The sequence below is a fragment of the Pseudophryne corroboree genome, chromosome 10, assembly GCF_028390025.1.
Source record: "Pseudophryne corroboree isolate aPseCor3 chromosome 10, aPseCor3.hap2, whole genome shotgun sequence".
NCBI lineage: Eukaryota > Metazoa > Chordata > Amphibia > Anura > Myobatrachidae > Pseudophryne > Pseudophryne corroboree.
In genome coordinates, this window is record NC_086453.1 from 37,461,597 (window position 1) to 37,489,359 (window position 27,763).

Sequence of the window (27,763 nt, forward strand, 5' to 3'; positions counted from 1 at the left end):
TTAGTAGTGTTTAGTTTATAGTAAGAAGCGAGGCTGAAGGCTTCTAGGACAGAGTGTAAGACTGGAAGCGTTGTAGTGGGGTTGGAGATAAATAGGAGTACATCGTCTGCGAAGAGGCTCAGTTTATGGAGGGATGAACCGAACTGAATCGCCGGAATGTTGGGATTGTCTCTTATTTTAGCTGCTAGGGGTTCAATGGATAGGACAGCCTTGCCTGGTGCCATTTGTAATAGGGAAAGGGTCGGATAGGAAGCCTCCATTGAACACCCGGGCCGTGGGGGAGCTGTATAACGCTAAAATAGAGGAAAGGATACGATCCCTAAATCCGAATCTAAGGAGGGTTTGGCGCATGTATGTCCAGTTTAATCTGTCAAAAGCCTTCTCTGTGTCTAACGAAAGCAAGAGAAGGCCCTGGTCTTCAGATAGGGAGTCTATCAGGTTGAAGACCCGACGTGTGTTGTCAGACGCTTGTCTACCAGGGACGAAGCCAGTCTGGTCCGGGTGTATCAGTGAGGGTAGGAATTTGTTAATGCGTGTTGCAATCATTTTGGCGTATAGTTTGATGTCGCAGTTTAGTAGCGCTATTGGTCGGTAGTTGTGCACGTGGGCGGGGTCTTTGCCGGGCTTAGGAATAGTAACAATACGCGCTTCTAAGAGTTCTGGGGGAAGGGAGCCTCGATCTGAGAATGTATTGTATAGCGAGGTCAGGAGGGGAGAAAGGACGTCATGGAAAGTAGTATAGAAGTCAGAGACAAAGCCGTCTGGGCCGGGGGCTTTATTCCTGGGTGTGGATTTAATAGTTGTAGAGATTTCATCCGCCGACCAAGGGGCATTCAGAGAAGAGAGCTGGTCCTGCGTAAGAGTAGGGAGGGAAAGGTCATCTAGGAAGGACGAAATAGACGGAGGGGAGGGTTGTGGGGTGGACGGGTCAGTTGCTAAGTTGTATAATTTGGTGTAATAGCTTGCAAATTGGTTCGTTATATCTTTTGGGTTCAAGATCTTTTGTTTGGTGGGAGAATAAATACATTTAATTCTATTTCTGGCTTGCTGAACGCGGAGTTTGCGCGCAAGCATTTTGCCAGTTTTATTTCCTAGCAGGTAAAACTTGTGGCGCATTCTATTCAAGGCCGCTTGGGTGCGTGCGAGGAGTAGCTTTTGTAGTTGTCCTCGGACATTAGAGATCTCAGTTTTAAGTGTTTTGGAGGGATGGGCCCTATTCTTAGTCTCAAGGTCTAACAGGTCAGCCTCCAGAGTCTTCTGCTTTTGAAGGGCTTGTTTTTTGAGAGTTGCGCCGGCCTGAATGGTGGCTCCACGGGTGACGGCTTTAAAAGCACACCAGTGATTGATAGGAGAGGTATCTTGGGGAGAATTAGTGGTTAAATAGGAGTCAATAGAGTCAGAGATTATTTTTTTAGACAAAGGGTTATTTAGTAGGTAGGGATAAAGGCGCCATTGTCGGGGAGGGTTGTAGTTGCCCTGAAGGTTCCATTTCCAGAGAACTGGGGCGTGGTCCGACCATGTGATTGGTAAGATATCTACGTTATTAGTTCTCTGGAGAGACCATTTATCACATAAAATCAGGTCTATTCTGGAGTAGGAGTTATGGACAAGGGAGTGAAATGTGTATTCTCGACCTGAGGGGAATTGTGTCCTCCAGACATCGTATAAATCGAATTCTGCAAGCAGGTTGCGGAAGGCTAGGGAGGGGCCAGAGATAGTGGTTGGAACAGGCTGGGGGAATTGGCGGGACTTGTCCAATTTAGGGTCTAGAACAAGGTTAAAGTCCCCCAAAACTACCAGAGATCCCCTTAGAGCATTCCGTATAGTGAGGAATAATTTTCGCAAAAAGGGGACCTGGTTAGAGTTAGGAGCGTATAGGGATACCAGGGTAACCGGTTTGTCATTGAGGAGGCCAGTTATGATAATATATCGGCCATTTTTGTCTGAAAGTTGAGAGTGTAGGGAAAAGGAGACATTTTTGTTAAAAAGGATGGCTACTCCGTTTCTTTTGGATGGGCCATTAGCATAGTACCCCACTGGGAAATGGCTGTCTTTAAAGAGGGGGGGATCAACAGAAAAGAAGTGGGTTTCTTGTAAAGCTACGACATCAGCTTTTTGCTGGTGGAAGAAGGAGAGGGCCAGCCTACGTTTGTTGGGAGAGTTCAGTCCCTTGACATTGAGAGATATAAGGTTCAACATTGGAAGTCTATATTAGACATGAGAAAGAGAGGTCTATGGAGATCTATTGGAGCGTATCTGCTCCGAGTGCTAATAGGCACTGGTAGCCAGGGATATGAATCAAGTCTGGAGCTTGAGGAGAAGGGGAGCATGCGGGAAGTGTATGGGTCGGGTTTAAAACAGGAGAGGAAGAGGTAAACAACGAAAAGAAAAGGTCCGGTATATTGGACCTGCATGACTACTGCAGGGGAAGGGAAAAAAAAATTCTGGGGAATGCAGTAGTGCAGAAAAAGGTGAAGGCGGGCTGGATTAACCTGCGCCGCCACTCCAAAACAACTTCTGAGAAAGTAACCTTAGGGCATAGGCATCTATTGAAGGCTTCTCTAATTAGGAAACATATGCACCCTAGGGCATAGGCAGGTAATTAGTACGTGTCAGTAAATAACTGGCCAAGTGTCGCCCCTTAAGATATAACAACAGTTGAACAACATGTGAGGGAGTAACCCCGTAACTTATAGACCTGGAAAACAAACTTATAATAAGGCACAACATTGCATTTGTAGAAAAGAGCATAGTAAGGATATTTTCAACTCCCCACACTAGGGGGGGAGGAGGTCTACAGCCTCCGTGACTCGGAGGTTTTGGTGCATGGATTCCGAAAAGACCCAGCTCGGCAGTCCAGTGATTCAGGTGTTTGTCCAATCATGGCTGATGTTAGCAGCACGAGACGATGAAGACGGCTTCGAGATGGAAATGTCCCAGTCCATCAATAATTTCACACCTGCATCTAGGGAGGAAATTATGTAGGTCGAGTCTTCATACAAGACTATCAGTTTAACTGGGAATCCCCAGCGGTAGTGGATGTCGTGGGATCTCAAAGCAAGGGTGATAGGGGTGAAAGCACGTCTCTTTGCTATGGTAGCGGCAGAGAAATCTTGGAACAACTGAAGTCCCCCCAGAGTGTCTGAATTTTTGGATTCTCTAGCGGCCCTCATAATGCGTTCCTTAACTGGGAAGAAATGGACTCGAAGGAGGGTGTCTTTAGGGAGGTCGGATGAGACAGTTCGGGGTCTGGGGAGGCGGTGAATGCGGTCAATCAGGAGTTCCGAGGGATCCGCCTTTGGGAGGAGTTTCTTGAATAGGACAGTGGCGTAGGCTTCCAGTTCAGAGTTGGTGACTGAGTCTGGGATGCCTCGAATTTTGATGTTGTTCCGCCTTGATCTGTCCTCCATATCTGCCAATTTGGATTTGAATTGATCTAGATCTTGTTGTTGGCGATCGTGAGATGAGAGTAGGTCGTTGTGGGAGGTAACCAATTCCTCCATCTTGCGTTCCAAATGATCCGTCCTATCTCCCAGAGATATCAGCTCAGTTTTGACCTCACGGATGGCAGAGGTCAGATCTTTAGAGAGTTCAGATTTGAAGGCGGAAAGTATCTGGCAGAGGGATCTCACCGTTAGGGGGGCATCCGACTCGCAGTCTACTCCCGAAACTGAGAGAGCTGTGGACAGGACACTAGATCCCAAGGGGTCCAGTGTGGCGGAGGGGGAAGGAGCATTTGGAGAGATTTTCGCGAGGGGTAGACGACTTTCGGGGGAATTGTCTCCTTTTTTTTTGTAGGAGCCATTTCTCGTCAGTAGCAGCGCACTTAGAGTACTCGGAGAGACGTGCTTCAGGGGAGGGTCCAATCGGCTGGTAATAGTGAAACAGGGGTGCTCAGTCACATTGATGGATATTACGTGTTATTTAGACAAGCATGAGTGGCGACAGACAGGATAGAGAGCGCTCACATTGTGGAGGTCACTGAGGTCATAAAGCTGGAGGATGTGATTGCAGGAACAGATCTGAGCTGGGCGGGATGACAATCAGGCCTGTTAATCCAGAGGAGTAAGGGATCTGGTTTTGTCCCGAGGGTGGTGCGGCAAGGGTAGTGGGAGTACTTCTGGTCTCCGATCTCGTGGTGTCTGGGGTGGTCTGAGTGTTGGGTGCGGGGTATGATAATCGCCGCACGCAGCCGCTAGAGCTATTCCGCCGGCCTTTCTCTGGAGTAGGTGCTGGCTTCAGGAGATATGAGAACAGGCAGGGTTATAGAGATATAAGTATAGTGGCTGTGAGTTGACTATACCAGTATTCGCCACAAGAGGGAGCCTTAGTTACAGCCAGCACCAGTCAGGGAGTGAGATGGGTGCTGTGCCAGTCCCAAGATGGCCGCCGCTTATCAGTGAGAGTTAGGCCCACCGGAGGACTCCCGGTCGTCGATCCCCGCCAGCGGGGGGAGAGATCTTGCTAGATCTTGCTAGCAGTGTTGTGTGAGACGGGGGAGGAAGGGCAGGCGCCTGGAGAGGCCGGGAATCGGCCAGGTAGAGTCTAAAGGCCGGGCGGCGCCAACCGCAAGATGGCCGCCGGCTGCCAGCCAGACACTTCTCGGCCCTTACCTCCCGCAGATCGTCCGGTCCCTGGTCTCCTGCGAGGATCAGCGCCCGGTGGGTGAGTCCCCCAGTGCCAGGGAGAGCCTTTCAGGTGGGTGGGAGAGTCCGCAGTGTCGCCGCACCGGGTCCCAGGAAACGCCGGCGCCGCTCCAAAATCGAGGCCCCGGCTTCTGGGGCGGAGGTAGGCCGCAATCCGCAGGGGGCAACGCAGGGCCCCCCCGATTCCGCAGCTTCTTCCTCCAGGTGCTGGGTGTAGTGGTAGGGCTTAGGGGACTAGTCCCTTGTCGGTAGGCCTCCAAATCTGGTCTAGAATTGGGTTTTAATACAGTGCCAGCCGGAGCTCAGCAGAGACCCGACCTTCCTCTATGCTAGCCAGGCCACGCCCTCAGCATTAAATGATTTTAACATATATCTTACTTTGAATATTAGTCAAAAAGAAGTTACCTTCCAAGATCTGGTCTTATATAGAGAGCTTAATCATCTACACACAAAATTTTCCAATAAACCCACAGACAGTAATGTATATATTACAGAAAAGAGCAATCATTACCCTACATGGGAAAAGAATATTTCAAAAAGACAAATGAGAAGAATTTGAAGAAATTGTGCAGATTTGGAGGATTTTAAAGAACAAGTAGGAGACCTATAATTAAAAAGGTTAAATGTGGCAATAGAATATTCAGAAAATGTATTGGACGACCCAATAAAAGAAATGATGGAGATAGATAGAGACATGCTGCTTTTACCTAGAGATAACAAAACTGAAGAGAATAGAAATATCTCCCTTTTATTGCGACTTATAACGCACAGTATAAACAGAGAAAATAATTAATAAGCATTGGTATTTATAAGAAAAAGACTCTGGTTCAGAAGACTATCATCCCCCATAAAAACAAATTAATTTATAAAAAAGCAAAGAATTTATAAATGAGATTGGTTAAGAGTATAATACTCGCAAAGAGAGAAGAAACGATTAAAACAAAAAGCTTTCATCACTGTGGATTGTGCATAACGTGCAGGAACCATCAAGGACAAGCCAGTAAAACAGAACAGTATGTTTCCACTGCAAAGAGTTTAAAATACAATATAACCAGTTCTATCACATATTACAGTAGCAACTGTATATATTTAACCGAATTCTAGACCACTCAGAAGTAGATGAAGAGAACGTTTTAATATAAAAAAAAAACAGTTTAAAAAACACTCACTATCCCTTCATTTTAAGAAGCATCATTCAATCAATCTCAGTTAAAGATATTAAAAAAGTGATGGGAATTAAATTAGTTAAAAAACAGAAAAAGAACATAGATACTAGCCTAGCACAGATAGAAATGAACACATTACATCCTAATGTTATGAATATGGATTTTGATTTAGAATGTTTTTTTATAGTTTTTTGCAATTGAATTATGAACCTGATTTGTATGTATATTTTTCTTATATATCTTTGTATTACATAGTATGTGGCTGTTGTGTTATCTCTGCTCCTTATAAGTTTTAAGAAACCCTCATTTAAGAGGAAGATTTCTAAGAATTTCTACAGCAATCACATATTCTTACACATCTGTTTTAACCACTTTTAAATGTATATACTATATATTTATTTTATATGATTTTCTATAGTTTTATATATTAACGTTAGATTTTAAATCCTCTTTTAAGAAGAATGTCTAATAATATGAAGCTCTTCCATCACTGAGTTATTTTAAATACATCCATTTATATACAATGAGTTCCAAATTGTGTTGTACCATTGGGGAACGCATGAGCAGAAGTTGAGTGATGCACTCAGAGTAAAGTAAAGGAAGTGCATTGCAGATGGTGGAACACATAGTACAGCAAATGATGGGAAGTGGAATGAGACACTTCCTGTCCTGGAATATAGAGCACATGAACCTGTGCGTTCCAGGGCAATGGAAGGCACAGAGTAAAAATATAAAGGGAAATAATAACAGTGATGCACTTCCAGTCAAGGAATCTGGAAGTAACCAGCTTGGAACACATTTAAGATTAAAGCCAAAGAATAAATATGTTTTGATTGATTACGGTATTAGAATATTACTGCTTAGAGCTAGTCCTAAATGTCTATATATCGGATGTATTTAACATGTTGATTTTGTTAAGTTAAATCCCTTGATGGGTCCACCAATTACAAGCCAGGAAGGTGGATAAATAGAACCCTAAACTCAGTAGCCCAGTACATATTGATAAAGGCTCCAAGGAGTTGAAATGCGCTGGTGAATTGAAGGAGGAGAGCAACCAACCCAGAGCAGGACACTTATGGTGGATTTCCATTCCCAGAAGGTACCTGATTATTGTCCAAAAGCTTTTATTAGTGTGCATTATACACCTTATTATCTTGTACGCTGAATTGCCTGTACATTTAAATTCTCTCTGAATGAACGGTGTTACATTATCTCTAGAATTCCTGTCTCCCTCTATATAAACCTGAGTGGAAGGAATATTATTACAAGAGAGATGGAGAATAAATCAAAAACACATTGTAATTGGATGTACAGTATTCTTGAGACTTCTTATGTGGAGAATATGGGCTATCTGAGATTCTAGGGTTCAAAGAAGGAGATATTTCTTTTATTTGTGGATAAGGAACTATTCTGAATTATATTGTACTGTATTATCAGATAATGTGGTGGGGATCATTTGTCAGCAAACTACCGACCTACCCTGACTAGAGGTCGCGCTATAGCAAACTTTCTCTTTATTTAGATTCATTGTAGTGTTTTCAGGTGAATACTGTTAGGGTCTCCTGCCCTGTGCTGCCACGTCGTCATGGCAACAGGGAGACAAGTGCTAGCGGAGTAACCTGGGGGCAGCTGATACTCCGGTTCGGGTCTTTTGCTGTGCAGTGGTTACAGGCAGGGGATCCGGTGCTGGTTTTTGTGCTCACAGTCTGTGAGGTCTGAGTGGGGCGTGGACAGCACCTGCTTTATAAGGCCTCTTCTCAGGTTAAGCAGATGCTGCTGAATCTTTGTTGGTTAGTCAGTTCCTGAAAGTTAGCCAGTACTGTGTAGCTTTGTATTTGTTGTTGCTTACTGCAAATAGGCCTGGGGATTTGGTACTACACTCTGCCAATCCAGACCTAGCAGTAAGACTGGAGTCAGTCATTTAGCCTGCTGAGGTTCTTTTGCTATTCTGTGAACCCAGCAGGTTTGTGGCTGTACTTTCAGACCTGCATGCTTAATCCTCTCTCACTGTGCAGGGCATCCATGTGTCAGTTTAGTGGCAGTAAGCTGAACCTGTGCCCTGCAAGTGAGAATTAGGATTGTGGAGACTCTCCTTGTGTCTATTATTCCATCTCTGACCAAGGAGTTTACTGCCACACCCTTTGGTAACCCTTTAGGGTTTTGCTGTTGCCCTTAGCAACAGCATTTCGGGTTCTCTACGTATTAAAACACAACATCTTGCTTTTTCCATCTGAGCATTTCTAATACTAGGGAGACACCCAGTTTCTTAGCCTCTGGGCTTCTCTGTTCACTTTGTGTTGGTTTTGTTACCATATCACCTTCTGTGTACGTAATGTCATATTTCACAGTCTGTCTGTGAGTTCATTTGTTTTCCATCCCTCTCTGTTCAGACACCAGTACATTCCTGCAGGCACTGGTGTGCATAACAGTTCAAATACCAGTACATTCCTGCAGGCACTGGTGTGCATAACATATTCAGCAGCCCAATACTCCTGTTGAAATTTTGTGGGAATATGGAGCATACCCCTCAAAATACGTTGCAACAGGTGGTTGATCAGGTGCAGGTCCTGACTCGACAATTTAATGATTTGTCCATTAAAATGCACACCTCCCAGGTCGCTGGCGGAGCTCCCACAGCAGCAGCACCTTCAGGGGTTAAGGAGCCGAAAGTAAATCTTCCGGATCGTTTTTATGGAGATCGCTCGCAGTTCTTTTGTTTCAAGGAGAGCTGCAAGCTATATTTCCAGCTTAGGCCTCAGTCTTCTGGGTCAGAGATTCAGCGGGTGGGCATAGTGATTTCCTTGCTACAAGGAGACCCACAGGTCTGGGCATATGGGTTGCAGCCTGACTGTCCGTCGCTTAAAAGTGTTGATGCTTTTTTTACGGCACTGGGCATGTTGTATGATGACCCGGACAAGACGGCCTCAGCCGAGGCTCAGATTTCGATCCTTAAGCAAGGGCGAAGGCCAGTTGAGGTTTACTGTACGGAGTTTTGGAGGTTGGCCCATGATACCCAGTGGAATGACCCAGCCCTGAGACACCAGTACCAGTACCAGTACAGAGGTCTTTCTAACCAGATAAAAGACCAACTGGTACAATATCCCTTGCCTGATAGCTTGGATCAGCTCATGCAGTTATCCATCCGGGTGGATAGACGGCTGAGAGAGCGTAGGCTTGAAAGGGAGACAGAGGTTTCCTTCTTTCCCAACGGAACCTCAGACTCTGAGGAATTTTCCGAGGAGCCTATGCAGATTGGGGCTACCCGCCTCTCCTCGCGTGAGAAGACGCGGAGGAGACAGCAGGGGTTGTGTTTGTACTGTGGGAATAAGGGTCATGTGGTAGTATCATGCCCAGAAAAGCCAGAAAACTTCAGGGCATGAGGGTGATGGGAAATATCCTGTCAGGCCAGAAGTCAGAATTTCCCAAGAAGACTTTTATCATTCCGGTGACCTTGAAGATCCTCGGTCAAACTGTCAAGACTGAGGCCTTTGTGGACAGTGGGGCCGACGGGGTTTTTATGGACCGCCAATTCGCCCTGAAACACTGTTTCCTTTGTACCCTTGGCGTCGGAAATTGAGATTTGTGGGTTAAACGGGGAACCATTATCCCAGGATAAAATTACCTCTTGCACTAGCCAGATTTCTTTGTTTATTGGAGCCACACACTCTGAAAAATTGTTCTTTTATGTGACTGTCTGTACTTTTGCCCCATTGGTGTTGGGGTTACCCTGGTTAAGGGCCCACAATCCTCAATTTGACTGGGTCTCTGGGGAGATTCTTAGTTGGGGTACTGTTAGGGTCTCCTGCCCTGTGCTGCCACGTCGTCATGGCAACCGGGAGACAAGTGCTAGCGGAGTAACCTGAGCGCAGCTGATACTCCAGTTCGGGTCTTTTGCTGTGCAGTGGTTACAGGCAGGGGATCCGGTGCTGGTTTTTGTGCTCACAGTCTGTGAGGTCTGAGTGGGGCGTGGACAGCACCTGCTTTATAAGGCCTCTTCTCAGATTAAGCAGATGCTGCTGAATCTTTGTTGGTTAGTCAGTTCCTGAAAATTAGCCAGTACTGTGTAGCTTTGTATTTGTTATTGCTTACTGCAAATAGGCCTGGAGATTTGGTACTACACTCTGCCAATCCAGACCTAGCAGTAAGACTGGAGTCAGTCGTTTAGCCTGCTGAAGTTCTTTTGCTATTCTGTGAACCCAGCAGGTTTGTGGCTGTACTTTCAGACCTGCATGCTTAATCCTCTCTCACTGTGCAGGGCGTCCATGTGTCAGTTTAGTGGCAGGAAGCTGAACCTGTGCCCTGCAAGTGAGAAATAGGATTGTGGAGACTCTCCTTGTGTCTACTATTCCATCTCTGACCAAGGAGTTTGCTGCCACACCCGTTGGTAACCCTTTAGGGTTTTGCTGTTGCCCTTAGCAACAGCATTTCGGGTTCTCTACGTATTAAAACACAACATCTTGCTTTTTCCATCTGAGCATTTGTAATACTAGGGAGACACCCAGTTTCTTAGCCTCTGGGCTTATCTGTTCACTTTGTGTTGGTTTTGTTACCCTATCACTTTCTGTGTACGTGATGTCATATTTCCCAGTCTGTCTGTTAGTTCATTTGTTTTGCATCCCTCTCTGTTCAGACACCAGTACATTCCTGCAGGCACTGGTGTGCATAACATATTCAGCAGCCCAATACTCCTGTTGAAATTTTGTGGGAATATGGAGCATACCCCTCAAAATACGTTGCAACAGGTGGTCGATCAGGTGCAGGTCCTGACTCGTCAATTTAGTGATTTGTCCATTAAAATGCACACCTCCCAGGCCGCTGGCGGAGCTCCCGCAGCAGCAGCACCTTCAGGGGTTAAGGAGCCGAAAGTAAATCTTCCGGATCGTTTTTCTGGAGATCGCTCGCAGTTCTTTTGTTTCAAGGAGAGCTGCAAGCTATATTTCCAGCTTAGGCCTCAGTCTTCTGGGTCAGAGATTCAGCGGGTGGGCATAGTGATTTCCTTGCTACAAGGAGACCCACAGGTCTGGGCATATGGGTTGCAGCCTGACTGTCCGTCGCTTAAAAGTGTTGATGCTTTTTTTACGGCACTGGGCATGTTGTATGATGACCCTGACAAGACGGCCTCAGCCGAGGCTCAGATTTCGATCCTTAAGCAAGGGCGAAGGCCAGTTGAGGTTTACTGTACGGAGTTTCGGAGGTTGGCCCATGATACCCAGTGGAATGACCCAGCCCTGAGACACCAGTACCGAAGAGGTCTTTCTAACCAGATAAAAGACCAACTGGTACAATATCCCTTGCCTGATAGCTTGGATCAGCTCATGCAGTTATCCATCCGGGTTGATAGACGGCTGAGAGAGCGTAGGCTTGAAAGGGAGACCGAGGTTTCCTTCTTTCCCAAGGGAACCTCAGACTCTGAGGAATTTTCCGAGGAGCCTATGCAGATTGGGGCTACCCGCCTCTCCTCGCGTGAGAAGACGCGGAGGAGACAGCAGGGGTTGTGTTTGTACTGTGGGAATAAGGGTCATGTGGTAGTATCATGCCCAGAAAAGCCGGAAAACTTCAGGGCCTGAGGGTGATGGGAAATATCCTGTCAGGCCAGAAGTCAGAATTTCCCAAGAAGACTTTTATCATTCCGGTGACCTTGAAGATCCTCGGTCAAACTGTCAAGACTGAGGCCTTTGTGGACAGTGGGGCCGACGGGGTTTTTATGGACCGCCAATTCGCCCTGAAACACTCTGTTCCCTTAGTACCCTTGGCGTCGGAAATTGAAATTTGTGGGTTAAACGGGGAACCATTATCCCAGGGTAAAATTACCTCTTGCACTAGCCAGATTTCTTTGTTTATTGGAGCCACACACTCTGAAAAATTGTCCTTTTATGTGACTGTCTGTACTTTTGCCCCAATGGTGTTGGGGTTACCCTGGTTAAGGGCCCACAATCCTCAATTTGACTGGGTCTCTGGGGAGATTCTTAGTTGGGATACTGATTGTTTCAGGAGTTGCTTGAGCCTTCCAGTCAGGCTCTCGCAGCTAAGTTTGCCAGGATTGCCAGGGTGTTATGCAGATTTTGCGGACGTGTTCTCCAAAAAAGTTGCAGAGGTACTACCTCCCCATCGCCCCTATGACTGTGCCATTAATTTGTTGCCGAATGCTAAGCTTCCCAAGAGCAGGTTGTACTCCCTGTCACGTCCTGAGGCTCAGGCTATGGCAGAGTACATTCAGGAGAACTTGGCTAAAGGATTTATCAGACCTTCACAGTCTCCAGTTGGGTCGGGGTTCTTCTTCGTGGGTAAAAAGGATGGTTCATTGCGACCCTGCATCGACTTCAGGGAATTGAACCGTATCACGATTAAAAACTCATACCCACTGCCTCTCATTTCGGTCTTGTTTGACCAGCTTCGTACTGCCACCATTTTTTCTAAGATTGACCTACGCGGTGCGTACAATCTAATCCGAATAAGAGAGGGGGATGAATGGAAGACTGCCTTTAATACTCACTCAGGGCATTATGAATATTTGGTGATGCCTTTTGGGCTCTGTAATGCCCCGGCAGTCTTCCAGGATTTCATGAACGATGTGCTCAGGGAATATTTGGATAGATTCTTGGTCGTATACTTAGATGACATCCTAATCTTCTCCCATTCCCTGGAGGAACATCGGAAGCATGTACGCTTAGTCCTCCAGAAACTCAGAGACCACCGGCTTGGGGCGAAGCTGGAGAAGTGCGAATTTGAAGTTCAGCAAATCGCATTTCTAGGATATATTATCTCCCCAGAAGGTTTCCAAATGGAGGGTTCCAAGGTACAGGCAGTCCTGGATTGGGTGCAGCCCACTAGTTTGAAGGCGCTTCAGCGTTTCCTGGGCTTTGCAAATTTTTATAGACGATTTATCGCTGGATTTTCGTCTATAGTGGCGCCCTTGGTGGCACTCACTAAGAAAGGGGCGGATGTTGCTCACTGGTCTCGTGAGGCCAAATCGGCTTTTGCCCATCTCAAAAGGGCATTTGTCTCGGCCAAAGTGCTGCGACACCCAGATCCAGAGCGTCCTTTTGTGGTGGAGGTGGATGCCTCTGAGATGGGTATTGGGGCAGTGCTCTCTCAGATGGGAGTGTCTGATAATCGCCTTCATCCCTGTGCTTACTTTTCCCGTAAATTTTCGCCTGCCGAGATGAATTATGACGTGGGTAACCGGGAATTGTTGGCTATTAAGGATGCACTCGAGGAGTGGAGACACTGGCTTGAGGGGGCTAAGTTTGTGGTCTCAATTCTCACCGACCATAAGAATTTGGCATATTTAGAGTCAGCAAAGCGTCTCAATGCCAGGCAGGCACGATGGGCTTTGTTTTTTGCTCGCTTTAATTTTTTGATAACATATCGCCCTGGGTCAAAAAACATCAAGGCTGATGCGCTCTCGCTGAGTTTTGCTCCAATCCAAGAGACCACCGAGGAGCCGTTGCCCATTGTGTCCCCCTCATGTATTAAAGTGGGCATTACCCAGGACCTCTTGTCATTAGTCCTTAGAGCACAGGAGCAGGCTCCTCCAGACCTTCCGGTAGGTCTTTTGTTTGTGCCTCCTAGGTTAAGACAGCGAGTGTTCCTGGAGTTCCATGCCAAGAAGTCGGCAGGTCACCCGGGTATTGCCAGAACTCGGGAGTTGCTATCTAGGGCGGTGTGGTGGCCCTCGGTGGCTAAGGATGTGGATCAGTGGGTTCGGGCATGTGACATCTGTGCCCGAAATAAGACTCCTAGAGGGGTTCCTGTTGGCCCATTGCATCCACTCTCTATTCCATCTAAGCCATGGACCCACATTTCAATGGATTTTGTGGTGGACTTGCCCAAATCCTCGGGGATGACAGCCATCTGGGTTGTCGTTGACAGGTTTTCGAAGATGGCGCACTTCGTTCCACTGGTTGGGCTGCCATCGGCCAGACGCCTGTCTGAATTATTTATGCTGCATGTTGTGCGTCTCCACGGGTTGCCACTTGATGTGGTCTCTGACCGCGGATCCCAGTTTGTGGCCAAATTCTGGAGGGCATTTTGTTCCGATCTCCAGATTTCTGTCAGCTTGTCGTCAGGCTACCATCCGCAGTCTAATGGGCAGACTGAAAGGGTGAACCAGTCCTTGGAGCAGTTCCTCAGGTGTTATGTCTCCAAGTGTCAGACTGACAGGGTTGCTCATCTGTCCATGGCGGAGTTTGCCTATAACAACGCGGCTCACTCTGCTACAGGGATCTCTCCTTTCCTTTGTGTGTATGGGCATCATCCTAAGGCCAATTCTTTTGACCCCCTGGACTCCACGCCTGGTGGTTCCTCTGTCGTTTCGGTCCTTAGAGGTATTTGGAGGAAAGTGAAGAAAGCCCTTGTGTCTGTGTCATTAGTGACCAAAAGGGTTTTTGATAAGCGGAAAAGACCCTGCAGCTTCAAATTAGGAGACTTCGTCTGGTTGTCTACCAAGAATTTGAAGTTGAGACAGCCATCTCATAAGTTAGGCCCCCGGTTCATCGGCCCTTATAAGATCACCAGGGTTATCAATCCAGTGGCATTTCAGTTAGATCTGCCCCGTTCTTTGGGTATCAATAAAACATTTCATTGTTCCCTTTTAAAACGGGCGATTAGTAATCCTTCTTCCAGAGGAAGACCTTCCCCTCTTCTGATACGTGGCCAGAGGGAGTTTGTTGTTGAAAGGATTCTTGACTCCAAGATGGTTCGGGGTCGGCTGTCATTTTTGGTGCACTGGAAGGGGTATGGCCCGGAGGAGCGGTCGTGGGTGCGCAGTTGTGATCTTCATGCCCCCAGACTGATACGCTCTTTCTTCTCGCAGTTCCCCGATAAACCCGGTGGTAGGGGTTCTTTGACCCCTCGTCAGAGGGTGGGTACTGTTAGGGTCTCCTGCCCTGTGCTGCCACGTCGTCATGGCAACCGGGAGACAAGTGCTAGCGGAGTAACCTGAGCGCAGCTGATACTCCAGTTCGGGTCTTTTGCTGTGCAGTGGTTACAGGCAGGGGATCCGGTGCTGGTTTTTGTGCTCACAGTCTGTGAGGTCTGAGTGGGGCGTGGACAGCACCTGCTTTATAAGGCCTCTTCTCAGATTAAGCAGATGCTGCTGAATCTTTGTTGGTTAGTCAGTTCCTGAAAATTAGCCAGTACTGTGTAGCTTTGTATTTGTTATTGCTTACTGCAAATAGGCCTGGAGATTTGGTACTACACTCTGCCAATCCAGACCTAGCAGTAAGACTGGAGTCAGTCGTTTAGCCTGCTGAAGTTCTTTTGCTATTCTGTGAACCCAGCAGGTTTGTGGCTGTACTTTCAGACCTGCATGCTTAATCCTCTCTCACTGTGCAGGGCGTCCATGTGTCAGTTTAGTGGCAGGAAGCTGAACCTGTGCCCTGCAAGTGAGAAATAGGATTGTGGAGACTCTCCTTGTGTCTACTATTCCATCTCTGACCAAGGAGTTTGCTGCCACACCCGTTGGTAACCCTTTAGGGTTTTGCTGTTGCCCTTAGCAACAGCATTTCGGGTTCTCTACGTATTAAAACACAACATCTTGCTTTTTCCATCTGAGCATTTGTAATACTAGGGAGACACCCAGTTTCTTAGCCTCTGGGCTTATCTGTTCACTTTGTGTTGGTTTTGTTACCCTATCACTTTCTGTGTAAGTGATGTCATATTTCCCAGTCTGTCTGTTAGTTCATTTGTTTTGCATCCCTCTCTGTTCAGACACCAGTACATTCCTGCAGGCACTGGTGTGCATAACAGGTACTGATTGTTTCAGGAGTTGCTTGAGCCTTCCAGTCAGGCTCTCGCAGCTAAGTTTGCCAGGATTGCCAGGGTGTTATGCAGATTTTGCGGACGTGTTCTCCAAAAAAGTTGCAGAGGTACTACCTCCCCATCGCCCCTATGACTGTGCCATTAATTTGTTGCCGAATGCTAAGCTTCCCAAGAGCAGGTTGTACTCCCTGTCACGTCCTGAGACTCAGGCTATGGCAGAGTACATTCAGGAGAACTTGGCTAAAGGATTTATCAGACCTTCACAGTCTCCAGTTGGGTCGGGGTTCTTCTTCGTGGGTAAAAAGGACGGTTCATTGCGACCCTGCATCGACTTCAGGGAATTGAACCGTATCACGATTAAAAACTCATTCCCACTGCCTCTCATTTCGGTCTTGTTTGACCAGCTTCGTACTGCCACCATTTTTTCTAAGATTGACCTACGCGGTGCGTACAATCTAATCCGAATAAGAGAGGGGGATGAATGGAAGACTGCCTTTAATACCCACTCAGGGCATTATGAATATTTGGTGATGCCTTTTGGGCTCTGTAATGCCCCGGCAGTCTTCCAGGATTTCATGAACGATGTGCTCAGGGAATATTTGGATAGATTCTTAGTCGTATACTTAGATGACATCCTAATCTTCTCCCATTCCCTGGAGGAACATCGGAAGCATGTACGCTTAGTCCTTCAGAAAGTCAGAGACCACCGGCTTGGGGCGAAGCTGGAGAAGTGCGAATTTGAAGTTCAGTAAATCGCATTTCTAGGATATATTATCTCCCCAGAAGGTTTCCAAATGGAGGGTTCCAAGGTACAGGCAGTCCTGGATTGGGTGCAGCCCACTAGTTTGAAGGCGCTTCAGCGTTTCCTGGGCTTTGCAAATTTTTATAGACGATTTATCGCTGGATTTTCGTCTATAGTGGCGCCCTTGGTGGCACTCACTAAGAAAGGGGCGGATGTTGCTCACTGGTCTCATGAGGCCAAAGCGGCTTTTGCCCGTCTCAAAAGGGCATTTGTCTCGGCCAAGGTGCTGCGACACCCAGATCCAGAGCGTCCTTTTGTGGTGGAGGTGGATGCCTCTGAGATGGGTATTGGGGCAGTGCTCTCTCAGATGGGAGTGTCTGATAATCGCCTTCATCCCTGTGCTTACTTTTCCCGTAAATTTTCGCCTGCCGAGATGAATTATGACGTGGATAACCGGGAATTGTTGGCTATTAAGGATGCACTCGAGGAGTGGAGACACTGGCTTGAGGGGGCTAAGTTTGTGGTCTCAATTCTCACCGACCATAAGAATTTGGCATATTTAGAGTCATCGAAGCGTCTCAATGCCAGGCAGGCACGATGGGCTTTGTTTTTTGCTCGCTTTAATTTTTTGATAACATATCGCCCTGGGTCAAAAAACATCAAGGCTGATGCGCTCTCGCGGAGTTTTGCTCCAATCCAGGAGACCACCGAGGAGCCGTTGCCCATTGTGTCCCCATCATGTATTAAAGTGGGCATTACCCAGGACCTCTTGTCATTAGTCCTTAGAGCACAGGAGCAGGCTCCTCCAGACCTTCCGGTAGGTCTTTTGTTTGTGCCTCCTAGGTTAAGACAGCGAGTGTTCCAGGAATTCCATGCCAAGAAGTCGGCAGGTCACCCGCGTATTGCCAGAACTCGGGAGTTGCTATCTAGGGCGGTGTGGTGGCCCTCGGTGGCTAAGGATGTGGATCAGTGGGTTCGGGCATGTGACATCTGTGCCCGAAATAAGACTCCTAGAGGGGTTCCTGTTGGCCCATTACATCCACTCTCTATTCCATCTAAGCCATGGACCCACATTTCAATGGATTTTGTGGGGGACTTGCCCAAATCCTCGGGGATGACAGCCATCTGGGTTGTCGTTGACAGGTTTTCGAAGATGGCGGACTTCGTTCCACTGGTTGGGCTGCCATCGGCCAGACGCCTGTCTGAATTATTTATGCTGCATGTTGTGCGTCTCCACGGGTTGCCACTTGATGTGGTCTCTGACCGCGGATCCCAGTTTGTGGCCAAATTCTGGAGGGCATTTTGTTCCGATCTCCAGATTTCTGTCAGCTTGTCGTCAGGCTACCATCCGCAGTCTAATGGGCAGACTGAAAGGGTGAACCAGTCCTTGGAGCAGTTCCTCAGGTGTTATGTCTCCAAGTGTCAGACTGACGGGTTGCTCATCTGTCCATGGCGGAGTTTGCCTATAACAACGCGGCTCACTCTGCTACAGGGATCTCTCCCTTCCTTTGTGTGTATGGGCATCATCCTAAGGCCAATTCTTTTGACCCCCTGGACTCCACGCCTGGTGGTTCCTCTGTGGTTTCGGTCCTTAGAGGTATTTGGAGGAAAGTGAAGAAAGCCCTTGTGTCTGTGTCATTAGTGACCAAAAGGGTTTTTGATAAGCGGAAAAGACCCTGCAGCTTCAAATTAGGAGACTTCGTCTGGTTGTCTACCAAGAATTTGAAGTTGAGACAGCCATCTCATAAGTTAGGCCCCCGGTTCATCGGCCCTTATAAGATCACCAGGGTTATCAATCCGGTGGCATTTCAGTTAGATCTGCCCCGTTCTTTGGGTATCAATAAAACATTTCATTGTTCCCTTTTAAAACGGGCGATTAGTAATCCTTCTTCCAGAGGAAGACCTTCCCCTCTTCTGATACGTGGCCAGAGGGAGTTTGTTGTTGAAAGGATTCTTGACTCCAAGATGGTTCGGGGTCGGCTGTCATTTTTGGTGCACTGGAAGGGGTATGGCCCGGAGGAGCGGTCGTGGGTGCGCAGTTGTGATCTTCATGCCCCCAGACTGACACGCTCTTTCTTCTCGCAGTTCCCTGATAAACACGGTGGTAGGGGTTTTTTGACCCCTCGTCAGAGGGGGGGTACTGTTAGGGTCTCCTGCCCTGTGCTGCCACGTCGTCATGGCAACTGGGAGACAAGTGCTAGCGGAGTAACCTGAGCGCAGCTGATACTCCGGTTCGGGTCTTTTGCTGTGCAGTGGTTACAGGCAGGGGATCCGGTGCTGGTTTTTGTGCTCACAGTCTGTGAGGTCTGAGTGGGGCGTGGACAGCACCTGCTTTATAAGGCCTCTTCTCAGGTTAAGCAGATGCTGCTGAATCTTTGTTGGTTAGTCAGTTCCTGAAAGTTAGCAAGTACTGTGTAGCTTTGTATTTGTTGTTGCTTACTGCAAATAGGCCTGGGGATTTGGTACTACACTCTGCCAATCCAGACCTAGCAGTAAGACTGGAGTCAGTCGTTTAGCCTGCTGAGGTTCTTTTGCTATTCTGTGAACCCAGCAGGTTTGTGGCTGTACTTTCAGACCTGCATGCTTAATCCTCTCTCACTGTGCAGGGCGTCCATGTGTCAGTTTAGTGGCAGTAAGCTGAACCTGTGCCCTGCAAGTGAGAATTAGGATTGTGGAGACTCTCCTTGTGTCTATTATTCCATCTCTGACCAAGGAGTTTACTGCCACACCCGTTGGTAACCCTTTAGGGTTTTGCTGTTGCCCTTAGCAACAGCATTTCGGGTTCTCTACGTATTAAAACACAACATCTTGCTTTTTCCATCTGAGCATTTCTAATACTAGGGAGACACCCAGTCTCTTAGCCTCTGGGCTTCTCTGTTCACTTTGTGTTGGTTTTGTTACCTTATCACCTTCTGTGTACGTAATGTCATATTTCCCAGTCTGTCTGTGAGTTCATTTGTTTTGCATCCCTCTCTGTTCAGACACCAGTACATTCCTGCAGGCACTGGTGTGCATAACAGTTCAAATACCAGTACATTCCTGCAGGCACTGGTGTGCATAACAAATACCAGGTTTACAGCCGCACCTCATTTTGAAGCGTATTGCTTATATGTTTATACCATAATTAAATGCATTGAAAACTTTTTGGATATATATTGGAGTTGGCCCCAGGTGGAGTTGACAGAGTGACTGCTATTGCAATCTGGTGAGATTGTTATTGTTTACTCACTATAATTTTATATGCGATCTTAGTTACCCATTTAAATTGAATTAATCAATTATTCTATCTTCCGTGTTTTTAGACCTTTTCAATTAACATTTTTAGATAATCAATTATCCATTTTTTCTGGTCCAGTGAAATCAATCATATAGTTATATCTCATATAGTTTACAAAGCTATATTTGCATTGTTTATTTACAATTTGATTTCTTTATATTCTTTAATTATTTCTGTTTTTTATGTTTATATTTTATTGCCCACCAAAAGATATTTTATCTACTAGCAACCATTTCTTTCTAATTTGTAGTACGTTTCCAATCTGATGACACAAGCTGCGACACACTAAACGCCAGTACGTGCAATATGGCTGGAAGTCACAAAAGTTTGAGAGGTTTTTTTTAGAGAACATTTAAACCAGTGTTTCCAAAGCTCGGTCCTCAAGGCACACTAGCAGTCCAGGTTTTATTGATATTCATGCTTAAGAACATGTGCTTAAATCAAGTAAATGAGGTACAAATTAGTTCACAAGTGTTTAAGTGTGGCTAAACATAAAACCTGGTCTTATAGTGTGCCTTAAGGACTGAGGATAGGAAACACTGATTTAAATGCTATCTTAAAATCTCCCTCTTAAACTTGTGTGACTTCCGCCCATACAGCTCACAGGGGTGCACCCTTGCCGGTGTATCAATGGGCTGAGGTTGAAGAGACACTGATTTGAAGACTTGAAGTGTGAGGTACGATCTGTCATGCATGGCAAGCAGAGCCGTAACTAGGTGTGTGCCGATGGTGCCTTGCCCACAACGCAAATGCACTGAGGGTGCACCATCGGGCATCACACCTGCTAGCTCCGAGCCCAGACTGCTGAAGGCGGCACTGCCTGTGTCCCATTGACGACAGTGCCGCCCGCCCGTGTACCACTGTAGCCGCCGCCCGCCCGGACACAACCGTGTCCCAATGAAGCCACCGTCACCCGCCCACCCGTGTTCCGCAACTTCCTCTGAACTTGAAGCCACCACTGCCCACCCGCCCGCCTGTGTCCAGCTGAAGCTGGCGGCTTCAAGTTCAGAGGAAGTTTTCAAGCCGCTGCGGCGTCTGTGTGACAGGCAACCTTCTCAATGGCCCAGCGGCAGCCCGGCCCCCCTCCCCAGCAATTCGTAAGCTGCTGCCGCCCACAAGACCCCTGTAGCTGAAGCTGCAGACGCCCGCACTCCCGCAACAGCACATAAGTGACTACACTACACTACACTTTATTACACTATACTTCACTACAGTACACTACACTATACCACAGTAAGGGGGGGGGGGGATCTGCCTGCCGTTCTGTGTCAAAGGGGGACTCTGCCTGCCATAATATGTAAAAGGAGGACTCTGTCTGCCATAATTTGTAAAAAAGGGGACGGTGTCTGCCGTAACGTGTAAAAAGGGGACGCTCTCTGCCGTAATGTGTAAAAAAGGGGACGTTCTCTGCCGTAATGTGTAAAAAAGGAGACACTGTCACCGTAACGTGTAAAAAAGGGGATGCTGTCTGCCGTAATGTGTAAAAAGGTGGACGCTGTCTGCCGTAATGTGTAAAAAAAGGGGACTCTGTCTGCCAGAATGTGTAAAAAAGGGGACGCTGTCTGCCGTAATGTGTAAAAAGAGGATGCTCTTTGCAGTAATATGTAAAAAGGGGACGCTGTCTGCCGTAAGGTGTAAAAGGGGCTCTACCTGGTGTAGTGGTGCTACTGTGCGGCGTAATTTGAATAATGGAGACTACTGTGCACCATTATATGAATTGGTATTATTTTGTGGCCACACCCATTTCCCATGAAGCCACTCCCCTATATTTTATGCACGCGCCTACGGCGCACAGCCCCACCGGTTTGCATTGAGGGGGGGGGTCACCGGTGCCGTTTCTTGCACACAGCGCTAAAATGTCTAGTTACGGCACTGATGGCAGGAATAACAGGTTATCAGAGAAGTGGCAAAAGTTTTGTAGGCAGCAAAGCGCTGATCACAGGCAGATCTAAGGGGGCAATTAGACAAGTATTTTTAGATGAGGGTAAGGATGTATGATTAACTATGAAACCACTTTTTTAATTTGGGGATAGTATAGTTTGGGATGCAGTCAATTTTACCTACGATCAAAATCCCGACAACCATTGACCAACAGTCAAAATACCGTCATGGTCAAAATACCAACATGGTCAAAATTCTGACATTAAAAATGTTGACATGGTCAAAATACCGACATTTAAAATGTCAACAGGTCAAAAAGACAACATGATTTTTTCATTGAAACCGATTTGTTCATACTTTACCATCCCAGTGGACCTGGAGGGAGAATATAATAGTGTGCCGAGCACAGCGAGGGGATGCGATACACTTATACGGTGTCCATGTCAACCTATGTCGACTTACACACCAATTTATTTATTTTTTAAATCGTGTCTACTTTTTGACCTGTCAACATTTTAAATGCTGGCATTTTGACCGTGTTGGTATTTTGACCATGTCGGTATTATGACCATTAACCAGTAACAACGGAACATTGCCCATGAGCACGGATTGCACATATTAGACATTAGTGCATCACTTAGAAAGTGACATGTCCTGTCACACTGTCTGCAGTGCAGGGGCGTAGCCAGAACTTTGTGGGGCCCCTAGCAACATTTGAAGGGGCCCCTGTCCCAATGCTTCTAGAGAGACACCTCTCCACAGCAGTTGTTAATTTTATGCCCCATAATAGTATCCTAGTTCACGTTATGTTACATTGTAAGGCTGGCAGCACACATTATGCAACAGAGTACACCAATTTACATTATGACAGTGTCCCCAGTTTACATTATGTCATATTACAGTGCCCCTAGTTCATGTCATGTAACATTTAATGCCCTTCTGTTCATTCATATACCTCATTAAAATGAGCAGGTACATGGGCATAATAAGATATAATGTTTGTAATGGCCTCCATGTGCCACACAATGGTGGAAAATGTATATAACACATGTAACTGTGACAGGGAAGGTGGCTTCTCTCAGCTCTGGGCCCCATAGCAGCTGCACTCCCTGCACCTATGCTAGCTACACCCTGTATATAACACATGTAACTGTGACAGGGAAGGTGGCTCCTCTCAGCTCTGGGCCCCATAGCAGCTGCACTCCCTGCACCTATGGTAGCTACAGTCCTGTATATAACACATGTAACTGTGACAGGAAAGGTGGCCCCTCTCAGCTCTGGGCCCCATAACAGCTGCACTCCCTGCACCTATGGTAGCTACACCCCTGTATATAACACAAGTAACTGTGACAGGGAAGGTGGCCCCTCTCAGCTCTGGGCCCCATAGCAGCTGTACTCCCTGCACCTATGGTAGCTACACCCTGTATAAAAAACACATGTAACTGTGACAGGGAAGGTGGGCCCTCACAGCTCTGGGCCCCATAGCAGCTGCACTTCCTACGCCTATGGTAGCTACACCCTGTATATAACACATGTACCTGTGACAGGGAAGGTGGGCCCCTCTCAGATCTGGGCCCCATAGCAGCTGCACTCCCTGCACCTATGGTAGCTACACCCTGTATATAACACATGTAACTGTTACAGGGAAGGTGGGCCCCTCTCAGATATGGGCCCCATAGCAGCTGCACTCCCTGCACCTATGGTAGCTACGCCCTGTATATAACACAGGTAACTGTGACAGGGAAGGTAGCCCCTCTCAGCTCTGGCTCCATAGCAGCTGCAGTCCCTGCATCTATGGTAGCTACATTCTGTATATAACACATGTTACTGTGACAGGGAAGGTGGCCCCTCTCAGCTCTGAGCCCCATAGCAGCTGCACTCCCTGCACCTATGGTAGCTACACCCTGTATATAACACATGTAACTGTGACAGGGACGGTGGCCCCTCTCAGCTCTGGGTCCCATAGCAGCTGCACTCCCTACACCTATGGTAGCTACACCCTGTATATAACACATGTAACTGTGACAGGGACAGTGGCCCCTCTCAGATCTGGGTCCCATAGCAGCTGCACTCCCTGCACCCATGGTAGCTACACCCCTGTATATAACACATGTACCTGTGACAGAGAAGGTGGCCCCTCTCAGCTCTGGGCTCCATAGCAGCTGCACTCCCTGCACCTATGGTAGCTACACCCTGTATATAACATATGTAACTGTGACAGGGAAGGTGGCCCCTCTCAGCTCTGGCCCCATAGCAGCTGCACTCCCTGCACCTATGGTAGCTACACCGTTGCTGCAGTGTGATAGTCTTACCACCTGTCAAAGTCAGGAAAATATCTCTATGCACACTACCATATTTGCACCTCATACATGTCCCCGCTGCGCATGCGTGCGCTCTCCCGTGCGTACGCATACCCGCTGTAACGTGCACCCGCAGGCGCGCGGTGTGCGCATTTACGGTAGAGTGTATGTGTTCGTAGCGTGCGACTCATTCGTTACACATTTTTAATATATAATGTATTTTGTAGATCATGGTCCCTTTGATCGATTCTGAAAGTTTAGTTAATGTAGTATGTTCCTGGACAAAGGGATCCCTCTTTATTTGTTGCGAGGGGTCAGACTTGAGTTATACAGTGGTGTTTAGTATCCATCGGAAGAGTATTTAATTAGCAATATTCCGGTGTTGGTTTGGAGCTGATTAATCGCTCGTGCGAATAGTTATGGACATAAGAAGTTTATGTCCATTTACTATTATTTGCACTTACTTGTTCATGCAGCGGGAAACCTAGTATCCCACCCACCTGAGCTGTTGGAAATTGTCACAGCCCACCTGTGTGAATCAACCTATGACCTTTTGTTATGATGCGAAGACAAATTCCTATGTCCAATGAACAATGAGATTGTAGGGACCATTGAATTGTATTGTGTGTGGAGCATAAATAGACAAGCCGATCGTATCCAGCTCACTCTCTCTCTTCAACGGTTCTCATTGCTGATAATCGGGAGCTGGATTTTCAGAGGCGCATGCGATCGTTTCCCCTTGTGCGTAAGTCTTCTCCGCAATCATATTGTCTTGTTGTTATCGTGAGCCATTTCTCTCTCTCTCTCTCTCTTCTCCTCTTTCTCTCGTATTTTCCCTTAAACGTAATTGTATTGTATTGTATTTCCTGTGTAGTTATCTGGTTAGTTAGTCTATGTTATATTGTAGTGTATGACTTGTATTGTATTAATTCTTTTGCAAGTATAATACTCATAATATATATATAAGGCGTTGGACTCTAAGCTCAGGTATCCGTGTATTTTCTATATAGTGTTAAGTATTCTCAGAGCGTCGGTGACGCTCAAACAGCTCTTAAGCTAATCAGGTTACACAAGGTTGCATCTACACTCTATCACTACACTAAGGTTTACTGCATATTACGTTGTTTATGGTTTAGATATAAAGGTGTAACATTGTGAGCGTCTGCGCCGCTGGTGATCTCCTCGTGGTCCCGAGCGTCCGCTACGCTATAGCGAATCATTACGTTAGTCGGCAGCCAATAGCGTGCCTGCCTGTGATCTCTTGGCCGTGAGCGAACGTGACGCTTGAGCGTCTCGACTACGGCTAAGCGATCGTTACGCAACGTGCGTACCCTTACGGTACTTCATACGTCAATAGCGTACAGTGTTCTTAGACCTCTTAAAGGGTTTTATATACGATAAATATTTAGCTTTATCAATTAGCGGCTCGCCCGTCCTTCACATATCTGCACTAGGTAGAGTCAGCAGACATTATCCATCAGCAAAGGGCGGAGAGCATATTCTTCGTAGTGCTGACGGGATAAGCGTCTGCTTCACTTAGTAAAGGGTGCTGAAGGAATCCGGGAACCGGAGGTAAGAACAACACGCTAGTGTCTTTTAAAACTGTTTATTTTTCTGTCTTGCGTACACACGCACGCACATATATATATATCTGCATTTCTTTTTCATTTGTGTATTTTCGTATATCACTCTCCTGTTTGCCAGTTTTATAGTTGATAAATGTGCTAAAAGAGATTTGCCGCTATTTCATAGTTTAAGAGTAAAGGTAATATAGTTAAGGTATAGAAAAACACACAGCTTTGCCTGAGAGACAAGGAGAAGTCGGTGTGGTGCGCGGTAGATGATCAAGGATCATCTACATTGATAAACGTGTTAGTTGTGTTACGGTGGATCTTTGCTTTGCGTACACGTGTCTCTAACAAAGGACTGATACTCGCGTACGCAACCCAGAGGCCGACTCACGCAGCGTATATTACGCAATGGAGTGTCTGGGTACGCCCACGTAACTCAGGTCACACGATAAGTTGACTTTTAACAGGCGATAAATAGCGCAACGCGGTAAATAGCGCAAGGAGGTAAATAGCGCAACGCGGTAAATAACGCAAGGCGATAAATAGCGCAAGTCTATTTCAGTGTCCGAAATTTAAATTAACAGATCCTTCTCCTAATTGGTAACACATCTGGTTTAAAGAGAAATTTCTGCGCAGAAATAGAAATAGAAACAAAAGTGTACATGTGGTGAGTGAGTGTTTTTACATAAATTTATACAATTTTGGGGATTGAACCACAGAAATCATCGAGTTCTCGTGAAGGTACATACGTGTAAGTGACATGCACGGTGGCTAGGGAGGCATCCCTGGTTAAACATACAATTTGAGCATTAGAGTATAGCAGACCAGGAGGTCATACTGTAGCAGACCAGGAGGTCAGACCAGGAGGTCATAACAGACCAGGAGGTCAAGGTACAGCAGACAAGGAAGTCCGCTATAGAGTCCAGAGGCACAACACCAAAGAAGGGTTGGTGCAACACCCATATAGGCCATACAAGCTCAGGCTGAAGGAATTCGCAGCTGCCAAATGTCGATTCCGTTGGTCGCTCCGTACATAAGATTAGTTGCTTATGTGCTGAACGACTGTACCGCACGTAATTGTGTATATTAGTTAGTAATCTGACTTAGTACCATTAGAGTAAAGGGGTCACAAACGCTATTTGTACATTCTAACGTGATTTGTGTAATTTTTTATTTTTTCAAAAAGGGAAGTTCGCTGGTCACTCTAGAACTATCCGACAACCCCACCTTTACTGGAAAGGGTTAATGCTCTTCGGATCACACTCGCATTTTCCAGTAAACTAAGGTTCATAGGGGCCCTGGGTCGAGTACGCCAGCACTACATCAGTGTGTGGGCATATTGGTCGGCGTGGGCGAGTGAGTGAGGTGCTCGGTAAACTTCACCGTCTACCTATCGTGAATATCTTGTTTTTTTGTAAGGGTTCGCTGAAGACCCTGATATAGAGATCAGAGTTAGAGCAAGCAACACCTGCAGATTATGGGGGCCAGTTGTTCAGGAAGGGGGCGATCAACCTCGGTTCGGGTTGATTCTATAAACCGACCAGTCGGGTCGGCAAGGTACGTGATGTGTGAAAAGTACGGGTCACACACAGAAGTTTTATGTGATGAATGGGAGAGAATGACAGTACATGACGGGGAGAAATTCCCAAGAGTAGGTAGCTTCAGCCCAGAAGTGTTAACAAATTTAAGGAGGAGGATATGTCTCATTAAATCAACAAAGAGACGAATCAAGCATTACGATTATTTGCAGTTGTGGCAACAGGAGGGTGAAATACAGAGAGGATTGGCTCTGGCGGCGGGATCGAACCCTATCAAGAAACTGATAGCCACGGCACCGCCGCCACCATACATAGCAGGAGAGATATTGGTTGCGGAGAATGACGCACTAAGGTGTGACAAGCAAACACTTAGCAACTGTGTAAATGTTAATAAGTTAACCAATGCAAGTATTAACCCGTGCAAGTTGTACCCTGTTTTGAACTTTCCCCAGGAGTGTGATCAAGAGGACGAATCGGCAACAATATCAGCACTCTCTCTAGCAGCCACCATATCAGAGACAACAGTAGGCACTGCTCCACCCCCGAGATTAGTAACAAAGGCCCATAGTGGAGGGACAGGTGAGGTCGTATCAACGGGTAAGTACGGCACCATACACTATGCTGAAACTATTTCAGCACAGGCTGTAGAATCTACACAGAATGATGTTGTTAGAATCAATCCTGTTAAGGTAATAGTAGTTCCAAATGGGAAAACAGACACTTCAGGAGTCACTTCTGTTAGGAACATTGCCATGTATTGCCCGTTTACCCGAATGGAATTAAGGACCATAGTGTCTGAATTCCCTGACCCTAGAAAAGATTTAGTTGCTAGCCAAAAATACATCAGAGACCTAGGAAACACTTTAGAGCCCAATAATAA